General features: G+C 42.0%; 1 long non-coding RNA gene across 1 annotated transcript; it reads right to left on the reverse strand.

Moving 5' to 3' along the window:
* Nucleotides 1-1,415: 1,415 nt before the first annotated feature.
* LOC123064993 (uncharacterized) lies at nt 1,416-5,085 on the reverse strand. The gene is made up of 4 exons (XR_006430867.1): nt 3,824-5,085; nt 3,085-3,125; nt 2,570-2,991; nt 1,416-1,718 (listed from the first exon to the last, which is right to left on the reverse strand). It is a non-coding gene; the product is annotated as an uncharacterized lncRNA (long non-coding RNA).
* Between the last annotated feature and the right edge of the window lie 2,715 nt (nt 5,086-7,800).

Here is a 7,800-nt window from a genome sequence, read left to right on the forward strand (position 1 = left end):
TTCTCTCTCTCTTTGATCTTCAATACAATGTTATCCTCGATGTTCTTAGAGTTCTATCCGATGTAATACTCTTTTCGGTGTGTTTGTGGAGATTCGATGAATTGTGGATTTATTATTAGCTTATCTATAAATATTATTTGAGTCTTCTCTGAACTCTTTTATACATGATTAAATATCTTTGTATTTCTTTTAGAATTATCGGTTTGATTTGGCCAACTAGATTGATATTTCTTGCAATGGGAGAGGTGCTTAGTTTTGGGTTCAGTCTTGCGGTGTCCTCACCTAGTGACAAAGTAAGGGTAGCGAGGCATGTATTGTATTGTTGCCATCAATGCAAAAAGATGGGGTTTTCATCATATTGCTTAGTTTATCCCTCTACATCATGCCATCTAACTTGAACCGTTACTCTGTTCTTATGAACTTAATACTCTAGATGCATGCTGAATAGCGGTCGATGCGTGAAGTAATAGTAGTAGATGCAGGCAGGAGTCGGTCTACTTGACACGGACGTGATGCCCATATTCATAATCATTGCCTTGGACATCTTCATAACTTTGCACTTTTCTATCAATTGCTTGACAATAATTTGTTCACCCACCGTATGTTTTCTTTCAAGAGAGAAGCCTCTAGTGAAACCTATAGCCCCTGGTGTCGGGGATATACCCCGCGGTATGACCCGGCCGCAATTGGCAACTCACTGGTGACCCACTCGGAGCTTGGCGATTCACAGATAACCCACCCGATCTTGGCGACTCATTAGTAACCCGGCGGGTGGGTCAGATGGACAACAAAGCCCAAAGCCCAGAAGGCCGGCTCACGTTATGATGGGCTAGATTAAGAGGAAAGGGATGACGAATATTTCCTTTACAAGGAAGCAAGACCCGGACTTGTAATCAACTTGTAAGAGAAGATAGACTAGTCCTAGTCCTACTAGGACTCCACATGTAACCCGCCCCTCTAACTTATATAAGGAGGGGCAGGGCTCCCCAAGAGGGAACAAGAACAATCTCTAGGGCTAGACACGAAGAGCCGGCTTACCGGCGACTCTCTCATGATCATAATGAGACCTAGCCACAAACAGCATGTAGGGTTATTACCGGATGATGTTTCCCGGGGCCTGAAGCTGTCTAAATCCTCGTCTAGTGTGTTGCGTTTCTCGTCCCGATCAACCCCTCTCAAGCTACTGCATAGATGCGTTGGTCTCGCGACTAAGTCCTAACACTAAGGACATCTGCTGTGACAATTCCACGACAGTTGGCGCCCATCGTGGGGCTCGCGCACGGTGGTGTTGAGTTCTTGAAGGAATTTCTCTCAAGGATCGAGAAACTCGCAATTAAATCAGATGAAAAAAAAAAGAATCGGCGTGGAATGACCGCGTGACCCGCCGGCGACCGTGGATAGAGCTAGCGAATTTATCGTGGGAAGATCAGAGTTATGGTTCGAATTCTTGGAGCCAGCAGATACGAGATTTGTAGAGTTTTTAGGGTTCATGTGCGGCGCCTCACGCGTTGCACGGCGACCCGTTGAATCCGAGTATAGATCGTTTTTTCCGCTGCAAACAAAACCGGATAAGAATCTGACTCGACGTCACCAAGCAATCAAGTTGACGCGTTGGTTTTAAACAATTGCTGTGGATTGCCCGGTTCCGGGTCAGATTGCTGCTCCTGTTTGCATCCACATCAGTACGGATGAAGGCTGGTGAGGATTGTTTAATCTAGCTGCAGAAATCCAAGGAATCAATTAGTACTTGCACTAGTACGTGGCCAAGGCTAGTAGTACTAATTAAGTGCTACATTATTTAAACTAGTCGTTAACCCGTGCATTCGCACGGGCTAGTTATATAATAGTATCTTGTACTACATTATTATTTTTGGTCTATATAAATATATATAGCATGATAATCATATGACAACAACCCATAATATATTGATATTATCGACCCCACTCTACAATAATAAATCCCCCGTCAACATAGAAAATAGTAACTCGGGATCATCGAAACCAGTCGAGGACCTAGTTAACAATCTCAAGTATGTGGAGTTTCCTTTCTGAAAACATTGAACAATCACAATTTATTTAATGGCAAGGGAAGAAATATCAGGAACATTACATATAGCTATCTAACTCAAATAGAAGACGTGTTTTGAAACATTAATGAGAAAAATAAATAAGGAAAATAAGAAATTATTTTAGTCCATATCTTTGAAGATAACTTATGTATAGAGTGGTACATCTTAATAAATAATTAAATAAATATTTCAATTGTTTTAGATACTATGAAGGAAAGGAAAACAAAATAAAAAAACCTTAGGCAACTTATGATCGTTGTAATAGAACACAAAAGTAATGGTGAGAATCTTAGCATAGCCAAATTTTAACCCCATTTGTGTCTCTTAGTACTGTACATGAGTTAGAATCAAAGTTATAATCTTGAAAATGAGGTTACGGAGGATGAAATCCTAGAATATGAGAAACATAACCTAAGCATGTAGGAAAATTGAATCAGACTAAAGTATGCGTGCTATACTTTGTCGCCAATGCTGTACAGATTAACAAAGAAAAAAGATACCTCTACTCTCTTGCTCTGATATATACTTTGTTGCCAATGTTCTGCAGGATTAATCTTCTATGCAAGCAAACCACGCATACAGAAGTCATTAGACTTCCAAATTAATAACTCCAGTTACCAAAGCATAGTAGTAAAGTAATGGAACAATAGTCCGGAAAGACAGATAGGAGTGTGGGCATTAGTACAGAGAAATGGATTCTGCATTAATTTTGACTGTAAAAATGATGTAATGTTGTTGCAACATGAACAAAAAATCCGAGAGCTAGAAACCTATGAAGAGGTGAATCAGTTCCGTACCTAGATCAGCACACAATATAAGGTTATTCAATAACTTTGTGCTGGCAGCCTTTTTTGGAGATCCTAGTGTTGAGTACTGTTGGGAGAATTAGATATAGCGGCATCCATATACTCTAAATATTCGGCTGCACAAATGTAAAACATAAATATACTAATGTGGTGAAAATTTGTTTAGCGGATGACCATTATGAATGTACAAAACCAAATGTTAAACATACCTTATTATATCTATGTGGCATCTCCAAACTGTATACTGGAACTGCAAACAGAAGATCACACATACTATTACAAACTAACCAGGAAATCAGAATTATCTATTACAGAAGTTTTATACTCAAAGAATAATCCATCTGCTTCTTCATGTTTTATACGAATCACCCTCTGATTCGGGATCCCTTTTCAAATACAACAAATAAACCATGTATACATAAACTTGTTTAACTCAAGTATGCCATACATGTATCTCAAACTTTGTCATGGGCAACAATTTTAGATCTTACTACAGTTCTGCCAAGAAAAATGATACTCTATACTATTATAAATGATTTTGAGAAATTAATCTGGGAAGTTTCTAAATCCTAATCATCAAATATATAGGAAAATGTTTGAAGTCCATGCATCATACCCTTTTTTAGTCCTAGAAGACAAAATGGTTGCTTATACCATCCAAACAAAATCCAAATATTGTACGTAGGAAACAAATATGCAAAGCTTCCAAACGTCAAACTGAACTGGCTGTACGGTGGTTGATTTTTAGATGTAGAGAACATCAGAACATGACCTTACTCTAGGGTGCCAATGAACGTTTTGGAGATCACCAAGCTAATTCACTCCCTGTTACACCTAATTAGGTCGGGAGGGGTGATGAAATACATGTACAAAACAGATTTTCGATGAAAAACTATGGATCAAGCGGACTTATTCATGGTTCTATCAACTGTCACAAATTGTACATACCAGAGAACAAAGGTTGTTGTATGAATAGTGGCGTCACCAGTCCATCATGGTTCCTCCAGACGGCAACCTCAGTGTGGAAGTGGCTTCAACCTCAATGTGAGATCCAAGTGAAGAAACTGAGAACATTATGCCAACCTTGTTAAAAATGGCTATTGTGGTCAACTGAGAGAAAACCATTTGTACAATAATTTAAGTTAACTCTTGCAGTGACGCAGAGTTTATCATATGCATCTCCACAACAAAAGAATATCATTTTGTACTAACAAATAAAGTTTCAAGTCCCACCATGTATGTAGATGAATGCCCTAGTTGTCAGTCTATTAATTATTTGACCTCACCTGAAATAGAAAAGAAATAAGAGCTGCCATGACTGAATTGTTTTATAAATCTAGTTTAATATCATAAAGACATATGCACCACAAAATTTCTAATAAGATCCAGACCATTGATTTTATTGTAATGAGATAAAATTGATTAAACATCACTGGACATATGCCTCTAAGAGAAACATAGAGAAATAATGACCTTTTCCCCCAGCTTATTATATAATCTGCTATTAGAAAATAGGTATATGCTCAGATTGGTTTTTCTTAAACAAAATTGAAGGAAAAGACTGGTTGTTTAAGTTCATTATCATGCAGCGGAATGCCAAACATATGATAAGTCTCGATAGGAAAACAGATAAGTAGTAGTATTCCTGTGTTCAGAATGAGATCATTCCCTGAGTCGTGGACTACAAAGGCTTTGCATCAGATTTGTACTTTGAGAGAGAAAATTTACCTGAAATAGAAAAGAAATAAGTGCTACCAACTACAATCTAGTCTATTAAGTATATTATAATGAGATAAAATTTCTTAAACATCACATGAGATATTGTCCAAAGATGAGACGTGAGAGCAAAAGCAAAACCGCGCAGGACTCTCGTATCTTGACACTGGGAATGCATGGGACATGGGCAAAACAAACAGAAAGCTGCTGCACTGGGTTATTGGGCAGTAAGATTGACAGAGGGGTGGAAACTACACGGTTGTTAGGAGCCATAATAAAGGCGATGCTGAATAATTAAAGATTGCAGCTATATAGTGTCAAGCTAGCAGGGTTCAGAAGTAGATGCGGGTGCAGATTTTGATTGCACCATGTCAAGGCGGCAGCCTAAGGCGACTGCAAGCCATCATGAGAGGCGAACATGAAAATTGAGACCACCCACAATGTCTATGGTATGGGACGCAATTCAACCTGTACCTCCAGATAGATCATAGATCGGTCCACACCCCTGCACAAACCACAAATAATTCCTCAAAAAAGAAAATAAAAATTTCAAGATCCAACCATCACGACGTGGTTTTCTTTACCCTTATTGATGATCTTGCAGAAGAATTCCCTTGAGCTGGTAGAACCTGAACGCAAGAAACATCCACCACAGCTGAACAATGCTGTTACGTGCAGCATCTTCATAGTGCTTACCTGCTGCAGATCGGCACCCCTTTGTGACTCCTGATCGTACGCGGCAGTTACATGGAACAGCCCCCAAGGAGCCGGCTAGCAGCCTCCTTCAATATCAACCATGCTGAAACGTGCAGCGAGGCACCGACAACCCTGACATCCTAGCCTCAATGAACATCACATGAATATAATGCATAGAAAGATTATAGTATATAATACAACTGGTCGAGCACATGAAACGGCATAAGCATTTGTAAGAGAAAAACGTGCATCCTCTATTCTTTCAAAACATGTGTGTCGACATATGAAACGACATATACAATTTGCAAATCCTGCACATAGAAACCATCAACTAATTAACTACTTGGGCAAATATAGAACATCATGGATAATCAACTGTAAATTTAACTATTAATACATACAGAAGTGAACTGGCTGGCATGAGTTTCAATATTATTGACATCGAGCAGGTATTCTGTATAACTGTTGTACGTAGGTGATGCAGAATAACCTCACCTGGCTCTTCTCTGCTCCCTACATGGTATAATAGAATCAGCAGCACCGTGCAATGCTCATAGAAAGAAAACTAAATTTTTATGGTACATGATCTAGATCAAGACAATTTATGCGCTTTCATTACGAATCCAATGGTCTAGAGAACATACCAGGGAATTTAGGGATATAGAAGAGTAACCTGCCGGAGTCCGCGTAGTAATGGCCGACGATCTCGAACGGCCGTGTAGTGGATGGATTTCCTACTCGTTTCCTCCTCCCATCTGCTTCAAACAGCCGTCCATAGATTTCCTACTCTGCGGAAACAACCATAGCGAGATTTTTTTATTAATCATCAGGGCTAGAGAAAGATGATAGATCGGATCGTGGAAGCTGGATATTCCTAGATTAGATTCTTGAAGGGAATTGTAAGATAGGATGCGGAAGACGGGCGCTTGGATCGCTCGATAATGCTAATCGTCGGTAGGTTCAAAAGACGAAGCGAAGAAGGTAAGGGAGGCGTGCGGATGGCAGATTGAGGGAGGATGCCGTAACACACCTCATTCAAATCAATGGCTGCAGATAGTTTTTTTTTTTTTGGAGAATCACGGCTGCAGATAGATAACGTGTACATGGGACGCACAATCTATTTTGGCATCTATATCCCATAAGTTAACAAGGGTTTCCCTCAAGTTAGGGTTTTTTCCTCCCGGGGCGATTGAGATCGCCGCCGTCGAGACATGGATTTCCCTGCCTGCGCCACGGATCCCCGGCCCCCTGATCTCCGTTCTGGTGACGCCTTGTTCGCTGGTCGGAGTGGGGCAGTGGGAGGTGGAGGGATTAGGGTTCCTGCAGCACGGCCCGTTTTGATCTATCGGGCTAGGGTTCTGAATTATGGCGTCGGCTGGAACTTCGGGATCGGCCACGGCGGACCAGTCGGAGACGGAGGAGGTTGCAGCGTTGATGGCGGAGCTGGGTCTTCGGGAGGAGGACCTTGACGATGTGGTTTTTGACGAGAAGGATGCACCACCAGAGGCAGCTCGCAGGATTGCGCTTGCTAGAGTTCATACCCCCAAAACTTATAGTCAATACTGGTTTTTCAAGAACATGAGGGCAGCGTGGGATCTGGCCCAAGAAGTTCAGTTTAAGCCGCTTGAAGAAAACCTGTATACAGTGCAATTCTCGTGCTTAGGAGATTGGGAACGAGTGACGCGGGATGGACCGTGGCACTTCAGAGGTGATGCAGTGATTTTGAAAACGTATGATGGATTGGCAAAACCATCCACGGTGCAGTTGGATACAATTGAGATATGGGTTCAGATACATGATGTGCCTCCCCTGTATGCTCATCTCATACCGCCCCTAGCTTCAAAAATCGGGGAAGTTTTGTATGCTGAACCACAATCGCAAGACTTCGCGGGGAATTTCCACCGCCTCTGGGTTCGGATCAGTGTGAATAAGCCATTGAGGAATGTTGTCTCCATGATAAGGGAAGGGAAACGTCAAATTTACAGAGTGAAATACGAGAAACTCCCGGACTGGTGTGCGGTCTGCGGGATGTTGGGTCATCTGTTTAAGGAGCACGGCAATGGTATTCACCCCCTTCTGCTTTGGTTTTTCGAGATCTCAGGGCGTCTTGGGTGATGCGCACCGGACAGGGGCCTGGTGGCGGTCGGGGTCGCCGTGGAGGCAGACGGGGAGGACGTGGAGGCTGGGGAAACACCCCTCGCACAGGTGACAATGGGAGCAGTTTTGAGAAAGAAGATGAATACGCTGAAACCGATCTTGAGATGGGTGAGGCAGAAGAAAATAAGAAGAGACACCAGTCGACGGTGCAGCATGCTCCAAGTGCATCCAACGCAATGTTACTGCTTCCAGCACCCCCTCACAATCCCTTGAGCCCAAGTAGCAAGCAGGAGCCGAAGAGGCCAAGAATAACTCCAGATTCAGATGCAAGGACGAAGGATAATATGGGCAAGACTGTTTCATCTTTGGCGGGCTCCTTCGAGGAGCGCCGCCAAGCCCAATGAGTGTTATGAGTT

Source organism: Triticum aestivum, chromosome 3B (genome assembly GCF_018294505.1).
Source record: "Triticum aestivum cultivar Chinese Spring chromosome 3B, IWGSC CS RefSeq v2.1, whole genome shotgun sequence".
In the NCBI taxonomy this organism is placed as follows: Eukaryota; Viridiplantae; Streptophyta; class Magnoliopsida; order Poales; family Poaceae; genus Triticum; species Triticum aestivum.